General features: G+C 42.4%; 1 protein-coding gene and 1 pseudogene across 3 annotated transcripts in view; one reads left to right on the top strand and one right to left on the bottom strand.

Annotated features, from left to right (window-relative positions):
- The window catches only part of SHISA6 (shisa family member 6), a 268,428-nt gene that overhangs the window by 141,476 nt on the left and 111,536 nt on the right, over window positions 1–15,416 (top strand). The gene's annotated exons all lie outside the window — the stretch shown is intronic.
- LOC148091189 (large ribosomal subunit protein eL15 pseudogene) lies at window positions 2,033–2,611 on the bottom strand (annotated as a pseudogene).

Here is a 15,416-nt window from a genome sequence, read left to right as displayed (position 1 = left end):
TTATAGCAAAAGAAAAATGTGTTTCTTGGTTCGGGTTCACGTGCTCTTAGGTTTATTTCTAAGTATTTGATCATCTCAGTTGCTATTTTTAATTGGGGTTTCTTTACCATTATGACCATTGACTGGTTATGTTTGTGTATATGCAGGCTGTTGATTTCTTTGTGTTAATTATGTATCCTGCTGTCAGTTTATTTTATTGTTTGAGTTGTTGTTGCTATTGCCATTCCAGGTACTAGAATGTCATTTACAGATAGAGGTAGTTTTGCTGTTTCTTTACCTTTGTGACTTTAATTGGTTTCTCTTGTCTGATTGCATTGGCTTAATACCACTAGTACTATGTTGAATAGTAATAGAGACAGAGGGCATCCTTGTCTCTTTTATGATTTTAGTGAAGATGCTCTATAGCTTTCTCATTACTGGCTTTAGGACCAAAGTAGATATAATAGATAGAGATAGATAGATAGATAGATAGATAGATAGATAGATAGATAGATAGATAGATAATAGATAGACAGATATGTAGATATATGTTGATTCAGATTAATTCATGTTTAAAAAGTATCCCTCAATTCCTATTTTCTTGAGCTTTATAAGGAATGAGTATTGAATTTTGTCAAAAGCGTTTTCAGTATCTATAGAGATGATCTATGATTTTTCCCTTAGATCTATTAACGTGGTGAATGATATTAATGGATATCTTAACATTGACTCAGTCTTGCATTCCTGGAATAAATCTCACTTGGCCATGTTGTATTGTTTTGTTTTGTTTTTATATGGTAATTTGATTCTGTTTGTTAATGTATCATTTTATATTTTGTATCAATATTCATGAACCACAAGGGTCTCTAGTTTTCTTTCTCACACTCTCGCCATCATGTTTAATATCCATGTTACACTTGCTTTATTAAAGAAACTGGGAATCTTCTTCAGTCATGTGCCCAACGTTGGGACTATGTGGTCTTTGAAGATTTGAAATAATTTTCCTATAATGTGATCACGCCCCAGTGATTTTGGAGGGTAGTTTATTAATAACTTTCACTGCAAAATGTGTGCTTTTTGCTATTTAATTAATTTTTAAATTTTTCTATTTAAGTTGGTTGTATGTTTGTTTTTTCTTTTCTAGTAGTTACCTTTGTGCTTAATGTTTAGTGCTCCTTAGTCTCAAGTGTTAACCTTTTCCTTCTGGTTTATCAGTTTTTATTGAATCCTTTAACTTATACCTTTTTCCCATACAACAATCAGTATATTTATTCTACTTCCTCCCTACATTTTTTAGTTGTATTATTTCTACTTTGGCACATATAGCATCTGTACATTAGTAATCTATCCTCCAAACAACATGTGTTTTAGTCTTTGAGTTAGATAGATACAAATAGAGATAGGTAGAGAGAGAAATAGGTATAGAGACAGATATCTGTATTGTGAATTTTTCCCATTCATCTCATGGTAGGATGAAATGCATCTTCCAATAGATTGCAGAATGGATGCAGAATTCCCTGTTCTTATATCTTGAATCTGTTGTTCTATAGTCTTGACACTTGAAAAAACGTTTCCCTAGTGGTAAAATTCTAGGTTCTCACTTTCTTTCCTTGAGGCTTTTTTTTAAAATGCTGCTCCATTGTTGTCTTGCTTTGTATGTTATTTCTTGAGAAGACTGTTGACAGTTTAATTCTTCTAACTTTGTAAGTTATTTGATCTTTTTGCTTGAAAGCCCTGACAATTTTTGTTCTTTATCTTTGAAGTCTGCTAGTTTTAGTAGGACATCCGAGTTGATCATTATGAGTATATTTTCCAGGTATCTGATGGGCTCTTTCAATATTTAAAGAAAGCTTTATTGCAACATACTTTTATATATATTATCTTCCCTGGCTTTGTTTTTCTTCTTAAAGGACCCCAGTTACAGATACGTTGTTTTTCTTTCCTGTCTTCCCATTCAACCACTTTCTATCTAGTTATTTTTGCTTTCATTAGTTTGGTTTTTTTACTGTCCTAAATTGTCTATTGGGTAAGAATTTTACAAACATTACTTATGTTAGCCATAGCAGTAGAGCTGGAGAGTACCGTGCCTTCTCCCGGATGCATGGGGAGAAACACCAATAGTGTGGTGGAGCCCGTGGCCCTTTCCAAGGCCATGGCTCTTGCATCTGCCTGTGTTTGTGGACCAGCTTGGTGATCCACTGGGTCTCAGGATTCCTTCTAACAGCCTTATGGAACGGATCAGTGAGGATACCCTCAAAGAATCGGCCTGTGGCATCTTCACCAACCCAATAAGAACTCAGCACTCTCCGAGCCCCACAGTGGCGCCCGGCTGGCTCTTTGCACCAGACTGAAGGCCTGGAGCAAGCTTTAGCTGGTTATCACCATGATGGACAGGCTTCCCGGAGGTGCCACCCTTAGGAACAGGGCTTTTGCAGCTACTGTGGAGCAAAGGAATATGATTTATGACATAACTTTGCTTGGCCTCCTATCCCAGCTTGTGAGCTTTCTGGGGCCTGGTGGGGGTGGGCACATAGAGGTGGCGGTTCTGCCAGCATCTCGCCCTGAGAGCAAAGCGCATCACATCCAACCGCTGCTTCCTCCACAGCTCCTGGGGGTGCCTGTCAGCGCCCATCCTGCTCACCTGATGGCTGCGGCCAGACAGAAAGGAAAACACTCATTAGTTCATTTCTTATTCTCTTGATGCTTTCTTGCCTTTCATCAATGCCTTCGATAGGTTTTATTTCGACTCTGTTCATCTTTTAGGCATCTTCTACATTGGTCTTCATTTTGTCTTTTTCTTTCATATATTTTCTGAGTTCGTTCAGTAAATTCTTTTTAAATTTCTATTTCTTTTTGTGCTATATGTTTTTAGTTTTTTTAAATTTCTTTTCAGGTTTTTGAAAATTAAATTATATTTTTTCCCATCACCGTTTTCCTCCTACTCCCTCTTCCACCTACACTCACCCTTCCCCACAACCACCACACTGTATTTTGGGGGGTTTTTAATAACTACAAATGTGTCTTTAAAGTTTTAAAATTTATTTTAGCATGCTGTATGCAGTTTCTTCTGCTTGATGGTTATTTTCATGTAGTGTAGAAGAAAGTTGTCCTCAATAGAAGGTTTGTGTTCTCGTCTTATGTTTTTTAGCAGGATATTCGTACATCTTTATTCACATTTCTTCTGGCCATTTTTTTATTTGGTGCATTGTAAGGTTCCTATTTTAATGGCAGCCTGTTCTTTTTTCTTTTGTTTTTAATTGGGTTCTTTATTTTTATAAGCATTTTTATTACATTTATTGGGGTAATGTGACTTAAAACATATATAAATTTTAGGTTCACAACTTTATAAGATGATATCTATACTCTATTGTGTGTTCACACCCAGGGGTTAGTCTCCTTCCCTTTCTATCAGTATAGAAAGTACAGTTTCTCTAATGGAATTTTATTATTATTATTATTATCATCATCACTAGAAAAGGGATATGTGTCCTCGGATGTTTCCCTCTTTTGTCTTACGGGACCCCAGGCCCCACCTCTGTGCTTCTTTCCCCTTCCCAGCCAATCTCCAAAGAGCTTCTCTCCCCTCCCTTTACCTTCTTCTTTTCCAGAAGCAGCGCTTTAGAAGGCTGGTGTGTTGGATTCATTTAGTCAGTACCTCGACCACCTAGGACACTTTTTCAGTGTTTTCTCACTTAGACCTGCTGCTATCTCCTTTCTTCTCTCTGTCATGTAATTTTTTGTTTGTTTGTTGTTTAAATATATCTTTATTGATTTCAGAGAGAGGAAGGGAGAGGGAGAGAGAGAGAAACATCAATGATGAGAGAGAGTCATGATCAGCTGCCTCCTGCAAACCCCCGACTGGGGATGGAGCCCGTAACCTGGGCATGTGCCTTGACCGAGAATTAAACCACAGTCTCCTAGATCCTAAGTTGATACTCAACCGCTGAACCATGCCCAGCCAGGCTCTTTTGCGTAGTTTTTTGTTTGTTTGTTTGTTTTTTGTTGTGTGTTTTTTCCCTAGATTGTCCTTGTTTACCATAAGACTTGTGGCAGGTGTCAAATGATAACTTGCTGAGACTTACTTTTCTATTCAAAGTAATTTAAAATCCGGGCATTTTATGTTTTCAGGTTATGCTAAGCACATAGCTAGAATACAGTAACAGGGCTGGAATTAAGAACAGAGCTGCGTGATTAGAAAGCTTTCAGTTGTGTGAGAGATGGAAAGGGTCCATGGGATATACAGGCATGTGGATAAAGCCACACATGTGAAGTAAAATCACATTTATCAGTCATAGTGTGTGGCCTTATGTGCAATGTAGTAATAATCGCTTCCTACTTTTGCTGCTGATGGTGGAAAACCCCAATTATTTATTATTAACTCTATTAATTGGGTGTAGGACTCAATATTGTAGCATTGACAAGCATGGAGTTACATGATCACCCCATTTTCCATTTTCCAAGAATGGCAGATGCAGGAGAACAGGGATCAGCACAACTTTTATGGAAATGTTGAACCATGTGGAAGGTGAGGGGTGTTAGCAGATGACGCAACTCTTCATGCAAAGAACTAGACTCAACACTACTGCCAGTTTTCCATGCTCTGTGTTAACCCTCTATTTGCTTTCTTGAAACTTTCTGTTAGGGGATGTACTGACATGCGTGACTCCTGTCATCGTTATTTTTAGGCCAAATATCCTAAAGTCCATCACCTCTCTCAGCCCTTGTCTTCTTGATGAATTCCACTGATAGTCTTTAGCAAAGTAGTAGCATTGGGAGTGAGAAAGGGAGAAATCTGCCTGTATTTTCTGCCATTGCCTCAAACTCAGCAAGTCCTAAGTTGAATCTGCATCTTTCCTCCAAAACCAACTTCTATTTTTGATGAAAATTTGTTGACATAATTTTCCTCTAGTTGCCCATCTGGAAGTGTGAGCAGCACTTTTGCTTGAATTTCTTATATATGCTTCCCTCATCCTTATTGTATTTATTTATCATCAACACATGCTTTGAATCTTTCGTTCACTTTCCCAATACACGCTTTCAAAAACTCACTTCCAGTTTAATTTAATAGCTGCTTAACTGAAATTTCTGCCTCTCCCTTCTTTGCCCTGTACCTTCCCACAGTCCATTGCCATATTAATCCTTCTTCAACATCATTTTTCTCAAATCATACTCCTGCTCAGGATCTTAAAGTAGCTCCCCATTTCTCTGTTTCTTCAAGAAGCATTCAAGTTCCTCTGTGTTCCTGGTAATTCTTATTGCCCTCCACTCAGTTCAGACTGTATCTATTGGTAGCCTGCCAGGTCCTTAACATTTCACAGAATGTACCATTTTTCTCTTTGCCTTCCTGAAACTTAAGATGTCTATCCTCCCACATTTTCACTTACTTTAAATCCCACTCACACTTTACAGCTCTAGATAAATCTTGGTTTTTTCCATGTACTTTAACCTCCAAAAGTTTTCCCCACATCCAAGTTCCCACATCAGGTCTATGGGGGGGGGGGGGGGCTCTTCTTAATTTCTTGAGAGATCTATAATCTAAAAGTATGTACCTTCCTCCACCCCACCCCCCAATGTGGTAGAATAGGAACAGGGAAACCACAACAAGCTCTCTCAATTCAGAAAGGGGAAGAAGGGGAGGCACTTGCCAGGCACTGGTCCTTAGCAATTTTGAAATTTCTCTCAGCAGATATTGTGAGGAATCCCAATCTGGGTTGGGGAGTGTTCCTTGATTAGGCTGTAGTTCTGCTGTCTGGAGGGGCTTCCTTGTCCAGCGTTTGCCATGGCTCCTGGCTCCAGGAGGTTCTCCGTTTTCCATTATCTTCCTTGGCCATATCTGAAATGGATGTGGGGGAATATGTAATCCTTAGAACCTACACAGTTTTCTCAGCCCACTCACTTTTCATAAAATGTCAGAGGTCCAGGGATTGTTTTAAGTTCTGAAGAACATCAGATTCCCTGTTCCTTTGGCAGAATGACTGTGTTAAACAGGAGGTTTCTTACCTATTTTATTCCTGTCAACTCCACTAGTAAACATATGCGGTTAGTCTTGAGATACATTCCTCAGAACTGCTGTTTCCTTTGCTTCCTGGTCTCATACCTCTTTTCCCACTTAATGGGAGGTGTTCTGAGTCTATCAGAATATGTGGGAGAACATACCCTTATGTTCTTTACTCTGAGTCACTTTATACAATTAAAATACTGACCTTCTCAGCTAATGTGGGAGGGGAAGAGGAGCATGGAAATGGTACATTAGCTCTTAAATTCTCCACTTTGATGTAATACATGTGACTTCCAGTCATTTGTCATTGGTCAGTGCAGGTCACATGGACATGCTGAACTTCAAGAGAGCAAAGAAATGTATTCTTCTTGCACTGGAAGGAGAGCCAAATAAAATTGTGAATAGTGTGGGGTGTATCACTGCTGGGTGGAAACTGTAGACTACTACTATAAGGCACAGAAGCAAACCTCTGTAAACGAAGGAACAGTAGTGTCTATCAGAAGATGCCAGAAGGTGCAGTTTCTTCCTGTGGTCAGACAAATACTTGGAGTACTGGTAACTGCATCCTGTGGAGAGAATTGTGGTGCTCTGCCTGGGAGCTCTGAATTGGCTGCCTCACAGCCTCTCATCCTTTATCTTTGGTACCCTGAAGCAACTCCTTTGTGGAGAGAGAGAATTGAAAGAGAACTCGTCCTATGTGGCTCACCCAGAGAGTAAATGCCCCTGAGAGACCATGCTTCTTGGTGGTTATGCTAATGCAACTAAGGCTTTATACAGCACCCTACTTAAAATGCACACTCGCCGGAATCGCTCCGCTTGTTAGGGTGATCACTCCCAAGGCTCAGAGGTGACTGGAGAATGTCCAAAAGCCATCAGGGAACAATATGGAATGTCCAAAAGCCGGTCTTTGCACCTCTTACCTCTTCCCATGGATGCAGTTACTCTCTAGGAGTCACTGTGATGCAAAATGTGCTAAGAATCAGATTGTTTGTTTGTGTTGCAATTGGGAGGTTCAGGGGCCCTTTCTGGAAGCTTTACTAAGGGGGCACAACCAAACTGACTCCATTATTGATGAGAGGGATCTTGGAAGAGAGATCAAAGGTTCCGTGACCTCGCGTCAACAGCATGGGCTCAGGCTCTGGAAATGCCCGGGCAGAGCGGGCCTCGCCTGAGTTGAGGCTGTCGTTCAGGTGGGGGTAGGCGTGCAGTGGCTGAGACAGGTGCTGAGGCTCAGCCAGCCTCTTTTTTCATTTAGATTCATAGGTTTCTCTTGTTTTATGGAACCTGACAGCGCTGGATGTCGCTTTTCGTGGTTGACTACCCCCATAGTACCTAATTACAGAGGAGATTTTTTAAAGCAACAATGAACACATTTTCTAAATATGTTCTCAATCCGCTCCCTCCCTGGGTAATTGGAGGCAGAGAGAAAGGAGCCTGGGTAATATTCCCAGAGGCCTCTTGTCAATCAGTCCCGGGCAGGTTCCACTGGGGCCACTCAGAAGCACAGTCACCTGGAAACCCCAAGGCAGGGCCAGCAGGAAGAGTGCCCTGCAGTGCCGAGGCCACACCCAGGCACAGGAAGCTCTCACACCTGCTCTCACTCCTTCTCGTGAGCTAGGTAGGAAATTATACACTTCAGCCAGAGAAGCGGGGTGCTCTGTCAAAAGAAAAAGAAAAATATCAAGCAGCTTCTAGGGAGGTAAAAGCCAGACTCGGTATAATGCTCCTGGTGCAGGTGATACTGAGACTCTTTTTCTTTTGAATGAAAAGAGTAGGTGCAAGAAGAATACATCTTTTTTATTAATTCATCTATTCATCCACTCCATTCATTCATTCATTCAGTCAGTCAGCCAATCAGTCATTCAATGCATTTGACCCTGTGCTAGATAGATAATTGGCAGAATCAGTTGTCTAGAATCAACTGGAAGATTCAATTGGTGAGAATCTCGCTGGGCAGGGAATGGTACTGGGGAACCTGGAGCAAGGTCCTGATCTGGCCAACTGAAGACTGGAATGAGGTGAGAATAGTCCAGAGGCTTTGAGCCTCTGTATCCCAACTCCCTGCTGTTCCAGACACCAAATTGCTTCTAGTGCTCTCTCAGGGGAGGAAGAGGAAAAAAAATGAGTGTGGCTAACTCAGTTGGCTGTTTCTTTGTTTGGCCGGCCACCTCCATGTGTCTTCTCACTGCTTATATGGGCCTTGAACTCTACTGATTATAAGCTACAGGCCAGATGGTGATGGTCAGTGTGAGGCATGAGTCACAAAGACTTCCTATAAGAAAGTATTTTCTTATAAGAACCAAAAGATGCTCGAGGACACACAATAATGCCCCATTGCACCACACACACACACACACACACACACACACACACACACTCTCTCTCTCTCTCTCTCTCTCTCTCTCTCTCTCTCTCTCTCTCTCTCTCTCTGAGCAGAAGGCAATTTAAACTCTGCCCCTCAACTCTCCTTTTGGAAAATCACACTGAAGTTGTGAGTCATTTTATAGCACAAAAACGATGACCTCACCTGTGGGCTCATTTATCATTTCCATCTGTTCCCCCCACAGCTACAAGGGGCCGTGCAGCCCCTCCCACAAAAATCCCTGAGCTGCATAACGCTCCTCTTCTCAATGTGGAACTCCCTTTATGTGAGAAGAGGGAGCATCTGCCTCCCCTCTCCCCCACTTTTTGCACAAGAGCAATCTGACTAAATCCCTCCTTTTATGGACCCTCTGTCCACCTTTATCTGCACAGGAAGACTGTGGTTTTCAACTCCAGTTGCCCATCAGACTCACCAAAACCTAAAAACTATGTGCAGATGAAAGGCTCCACCCAAGACCTCCTGAATCATAGCCTATGGAAGTGCCCGCCTATAATTCTGACAAGCTTCCAGGGGGTTCTGATACGCAGCTGCGGTCAGTGCTTCTCAAACTCTCATGTGAGTCACATGCGGATGTAAAAATTAAGATCCTCATTCAGTAGATGTGGGTGGGCCTATGACACAGCATTTCTGACAAGTCCCTGGGGTTGCTGCTGGTCCAGGAGCAAACTTTAGGTAACAAAGGTGTAGACTCTCAGCCCTGGGTACACATCAGAAGGATCTGGGGAGGTTTTAAGCATTGTGTTGCTCAGGCTATATCCCCAACCAAGTCATAGTTTCTGGGGCTGTGACCCAGACATTGGTAGCTTCTAAAGCTACTCAGGTGGTAATTTTGTGTGGGCCCAGCTGAGAACTGCTGGTCCAGGAGCTGTTTCCAACTGGAGTGGTTCTGTGATTCAACTTTCTATCATTTTATACCCCAGCTATTCTTAAGAACCCTAAAGAATTAGCATCCTGTTTCCCTCCCTCTTCCACCTCCTTCAGCATCATCTGTACCTCTGAGCTTGTGTGCACAGCATTGCTCAGAATGTGTTTGCCCGCCTGTTGGCACGCCTGGCTCCTCCTTGTCATTTATTTCATCGTTTCTTGACTTTGTAAGGACCTCACCTCCCCAGACCAAGATAGGCACTGCAGTTCTAGATAACTCCTCTGCTCCTCCAGCAGCTCATGAGATTGACTGTTATAATCTTTAGTATATTGTGCATAATTTGTTGATTTTTCTAGTCTGTTTCCCTCACTAGACAGTGAGCTCCTTGTGAGTGGGAGTGGCTTGCCCGCCTCTCAATCTACATCCTCTTGCAAAATGCTCAGAACATAGCAGAAGCTCAAACAACATTGTTGAATCAATGGTTTCTCTCTCTCTCTCTCTCTCTCTCTCTCTCTCTCTCTCTCTCTTTTTCTGGTTTCTCTATTGGGTTGCATGAAATACACAGAGACTGATCTGTTTTATCATGATTCTGATTGGCAGCATATTTGCTAAAAGCGGTCCATACCCGATGAGTGTATAATTGGAATACCCAGTCCTTCCAAAACCCTGTCAATCATTCTGCTGTTAAATAGGCACAGGTGATTGGTTCTAATCAAGATCATTAGGGTTGTTCTGGAAAGATCCTGCTGCCATATGTAGATAATTATGGCAGTAGTCTAAATTTTGGACGTTAGCCAGTCTAAATAGCATTAGCATGAGGAATTTTCGTGGAACAAAAGGAGAGGGATGGCATCGTATTTGGACATAAATAATAATAGCTAGCACTTATATTACATTTTCCATGTGCCAGGCACTTCTCTAAGTAGTTTATGTATATTAACTCATTTACTCAACATAACAGCCCTGTGAGAGAAGTGCTGTTACTACCTGAATTGTATAGGTGAGGAAACTAAGGCACAGAGAGATTAGGCAACTTGGTCAAGGTTATACAGCTGGTGGAGTCTCTTTTGGGAGCAGGTAGACTAGCTTCAGGTCTGTGCTCTTCACTCTCAGTATGGCTATTAACATCCCCCATAGTTCATGTGTTAGTAAATTAGTAAGATACCTGACTTGAACCCTGGAAGCAGAATGGGCCATTAGGGTTCTCTATCTTATTAGAGTAGCAATCCTCAAATTTTAGGTATATCCAGTTCATTGTTTTCTCTATCAAATCCACACATGCATACAGACATACCCACCTCTCAGGAAAAAGAGACTTAGGAACCGTCCAAAGGGCAAATTATTTATATATGAAAAAAAAAAAAATTATTCAGAATGAGAACAATGCTGTTGTTTTTCTAGACTTGTATTTGCTTTTGGATGTAAGAGTGGAATGCTAGAATCAGAAGGTCTCCTGATGGTTTCTAAGTCTAAAATACTCCTGTAAATAATACCACTCTTTGTCCTTATAAGATGGCTCTTTTGGGAGTCAACCAGTAACCTAAGGCCCCCTCCTGTGCTCTCTGGGCTGCATCCAATCCCCTTTCTCCAGGAAGAAGATTAAAGTGAGGGTTCTGCTCATACATTTAAGGACCTTCTTGTGATATAACTTTGCCCTCATTCCTGAGTTTTTCATTTTTTTGGTGAACCATTTCCTTGGTGACCTCACCAAGGTTGAAAAAGGAAGACTTGGAATCTCTATTATTGCATAGCCATTTCTTCCGAGATGTGGTCTCTCTGGCATCTATAAACAAATAGGGCCTGCTGTTCCCAGACCAGATAGACACACTGCCTCTTCCCAAGTCTGAGGTTAGTGGGAGAATCTAGGAGCTGATTTTTCTTTAACAAAATTCTCTACGGCAGACTCTTCTGTGAAAGAAAAGTATCCAGCAAGGTAAGGGCTTCACAATAGCTTCTAGGTCCCCAGTCCTTTGTATGCCACGTGGGAAACCATTAGAACTTAATTCTCAAAGTGTGGCCCCCATACCACCTGCAGCAGCATTACCTGGAAGCTTGTTAGAAATGCAAATTCTTGGGCTGCACTCTGGACTTACTGAACCAGAAACTTTGGGGTGGGGCTCAACAATGTGTGTTCTGATAAGCATAGCCCAATTTGAGAGCCACTGTCATGAAAAATTAAGATATAGAACGTTTCTTAATGTATGACTTCACCCAAATAGGTTGATACAAGGGATACGTCCTCTCAGTATTATGTCCTCAATGGACATCTCAGCTGATGTTACCCAGAAATGGAGTTCTGTAGTAGGCACGAAGCTTCAGTCAGACTGTAAGGAGCTGGACATAAACTGCCAGGAAATTGAAGCCATCCATTCATTACTGACCCCAGAAAAATATCTCTCCAGTGTTTAAACCATTATTGGCCCATTGATCAAGGCAGGTGGGATGTAGTTGAGGCTGATGGTTCTTACTGTGAAGATCCCAGCTGTTTTCCTTGCTCATGGCTGCCTTATTGAAGCTGTAATAATAAAACTGTGAAAATTCTGAAAGCTAATTCAACCCACTGACTTTAATCGGCCAGGGTGATAGGACGCACTGGGAGTTATAAAGACTGGGTTTTGGTCAAGCTCAAATGTTATTACTTTCGACTGGGGACATCACAAGACTCACAGAGCAAATGGAGCAGGCACACTGTAATCTTTAAAATTAGTTACAAAGATCAAAACATAGAAAAGCTGGAGTGATTTTTTCCAAGCATAAAAATTGATCCTTTCAGAAAGAATTAATTTGATAAAGTTACTCATTAGACCCAGGTTATCATTGTGTCATTATAGCTACAGTGTCTGAAATAACTTTAGCTTTCCTTCTTGAAGAAGGGAGTACAAATTCCAAAAGTTACACATGTAATTAGGTCAGAAAGTAACTAACTTCCCTTTGCAATATTGTTCTATGGAGAATACTGATTCTAATTATCTCAAAAAAAATTGGACATGGGTTTACATGCTGGATTACAGATAAAATAGAAGGTCATCAAACTCAAGAGGATCCATAGTTCCAGGTTCATGAAGCTATTGTACAGCATTATCATTGTTAGTAACTGACAATGTCATGTGTCTATTTGAGAAAATCAGGAGTTCTTGGGGTACCATCCCAACCACATATGGATAATATTATTAAGGATCAGAATCCATGCTCCCTTGGATGCCATCATCCCAATTTACCTTAGTAGGCCATTGTTGGTATGATTTAATGTGTTGCTTTTGATACACATATCTTTGATCATATTCTTTTCTCTAAGTCCAGGAGCACCCAAATGAAAGGTTTAAATGGTGCTGGAAGCAAAGTGGTAAGAGCTCATAGGTGTCACAGAATTCTTAATGTTGGTGGAAGACTTCAGCTCTCCTCATCACCTTTCATTGGCAATAGACACTGCCGTGGGTTAAGACACAGACACCTTGCAGTTTTCCAGGAGTCTAAGAACTATCCCTGATCCTTAGACCTTCCTTTAAACAAGCCTTGACTCCCTGAAGCTGCAGTTTATAGGGTCAGACAAGTTGGCTCTGACCTCACCTTTCTGGTGTTAATACCCCAGTCAACACCCTCAGAGGAAGTTGGATGACTACCCAATATCCTGAAGCAATATCAGTTCTTGAGCATCGCTTTTTAGTATTTGACCTACGTTTGCTTTAATTCTCATAACAATTCTACAAGTTAGGTCCTAGGATGTCCCTGGTGCAGTCCAGGAAAAGGAAGCTATTAAGTGGCAGAGCTAGAATTTGAGCTTGGGTCCAATTAGAGTTAGTGGTAGAGTAAGATCTAACTCTAAAGTCCAGCTTCTTCCCTGACCCTTGCTAGGAAAGTGGGCCACCCTGATCAATGGTCCTCTAGTAACCTGGACATCTTGCAGATGAATGCTAACCAGTCTTCCTCAGTGCATCCATTAGGTCCAGCATGCCTCTACAGTCACTACTCCAGTCTGGTGGGCTCCAGGAGTACTTTAGGTGGTGGTGGCCCCTTGACCTGCAGCATTAAGGTCACCTGTGAACAGGTTGGAAATACAAATTCTGAGGTCCCACCCCAGGCCTGCTGAATCAGAAACTCTGGGGAGGGGCCCAGCAATCTTGTTTTTAGCAGGTGGTCCAGGTGGTTCTCATGTGTAAGCAAGGCCTGAGAACCACTGGTCTATCTAACGTATTCCATTGTATAGACTGACGTTGCTCTATTTAGTCTCTCCTGTTCTCTTCCTCACTAATTTTCATTCATGAATTTTAAACATTTCTTAGATAGGTTTTGAAGGCCCCCTTAGTGGTTTTTAATTTGCCAAAATCACCTGTAATTCACCAAGAATATCGTAGACCCCCACCAAGCCAGACCTGGAGAATCCTGGGGGCAACTCCTCTTTCCTCACCTTGCCTCTCTGACCTTGCTAGGTGATTAGCATCTTCTTCTAGGTTCCCAGAGCTTTATCCATGACCCACATCACCTGGGATTCCAATGGATGTGTTCAGATGGTCTCCAGACTTTCTGGGATGCAGCGACTTAAAAAAAAAACACCAACTCTGCCTCTCCCTTCCATTTTCTCGAACTATTGCATGCCTACCATTGTCTGACTCCCTTTTGGAAAGGGCCTGTGATGTGTGGTTTTTAGCTTCTTTCTCCAAAAGGACATTGGAGAAGATAAGAAAAAGGTTGTGTCTGAATATGTGAGGCTATTGCTTATTAACAGCAAGCTGTGGTGGAAGGATCAGCTTTGGAGACCTGTGGGACTGGATTTAAATACCGTTCCCACTCTGCTAGCTTTGAGACCTTGGGAAATAAATTATTTAAAATCTCTGAACTTTAAGTTTTGCATCTTTAATATCGACAAAATAATATCGCACGAGGCTGTTGGGAGAATTATATGATTTATGAGAATGAAGTGCCTAGCAGGGTGATTGGCGTATTGTAGTATAGTGTTTTAGAATTTTTAAAGTAAAGCACGATTTTGAGGGAAATTTAGACTTTTATAAACTTGCTTTGTTGTTTTATGTTCTGTACATTCCACAAGCCCAACCTTGTGCACTGTGCCCATTCCATTGCTCTTAGGATACTTTGCAGGAAGGATGCAGAAAGCACTAGAAACTGGGACTGTGAAGAGTGGGTAACAGCAATGTAGGCAGATTATGGTGTGATTGGAAGTCACTTTCTAGCAAACAGAGAGAGGGCTGTGTGGTAATGAGGAGCCTGCCAGGGATGTCACAACACAAAGGGGTAACTGGGGGGAGGCAGGACTGGGCTACGCCTCACCTCCTCCCAAGCCATGAGAGCCTGCAGGGTCTGGTTCCCCTCCTCTTGGCTCTCTCCACTCCCGGTTCTGCAGATAAGCAGCAGTGCATGTTCAAATGACTGAGTGAAAGAGAAAGAAAGAAAGAAAGAAAGAAAGAATGAATGAATGAATGAATGAATGAATGAATGCACTTTGACTCTGTATCCCGCAGGCTGCTGTCCCCTTCCACTGTCCCATTCTATATCTACCACCACCAATCACCTTAACTCTGCTCAGGCTTTCAGTAACACCCCCTTTTCAGCTGGGATTGTTTTGAGCTGCAAGTAACAGAAAACCTGGCTTAAACTAGGAGGAGTTTTTTTGTCTCACAAAACAAGAAGTCTGTCCGTTCCCTCATGGTTGCTTGCTGGCAGGAAAATCCTGGCTGTCATATCGTCCAGGCATTTGAGGGCAGAAGAGGAAGGACAGAGGAAGAATAGTGCCACCAGACACCCACTTCTGCTCTGTGTCCCTTCTCTACTGCTGCTTAGCAAACTGTCTCAAAACTGGGGCATGGACCACCGCCATTTATTTAACAAACATCTCCTGGGGAGGCGGTTTGGGCTGGCTCAGCAGGACAGGTCTTCTGTCTGTGGGGTTTTCTGGTGTGTCAGCAGGGGGGCCAGCCTCCGTGGGTGGGCGCCTGGCCTGTTCTGCCGGCCCGGCAGCGTGTCCGGGAGGGCGCAGAGGCACGCTGGGCCTCGTGAGTCCTGGCCTCAGAGCCCGGCCAGCATCCCTTGGCTTCATTCTGTTGGCCAAAGCAGGTCACAAGACCAGTTTGGCTTCGGAAGCTGGAAGAACAGACCCCACCTCCTGCTGGGAGCAGCCGCGCAGTCACCACGAAAGGCCAGCAGACGGGGAGGGCTGGAGGGGCAGGCGCCCCGCTCTG

This window comes from Miniopterus natalensis, chromosome 17 (genome assembly GCF_054644295.1).
Source record: "Miniopterus natalensis isolate mMinNat1 chromosome 17, mMinNat1.hap1, whole genome shotgun sequence".
NCBI lineage: Eukaryota > Metazoa > Chordata > Mammalia > Chiroptera > Miniopteridae > Miniopterus > Miniopterus natalensis.
This window is presented reverse-complemented; position numbering and strand designations above follow the sequence as displayed.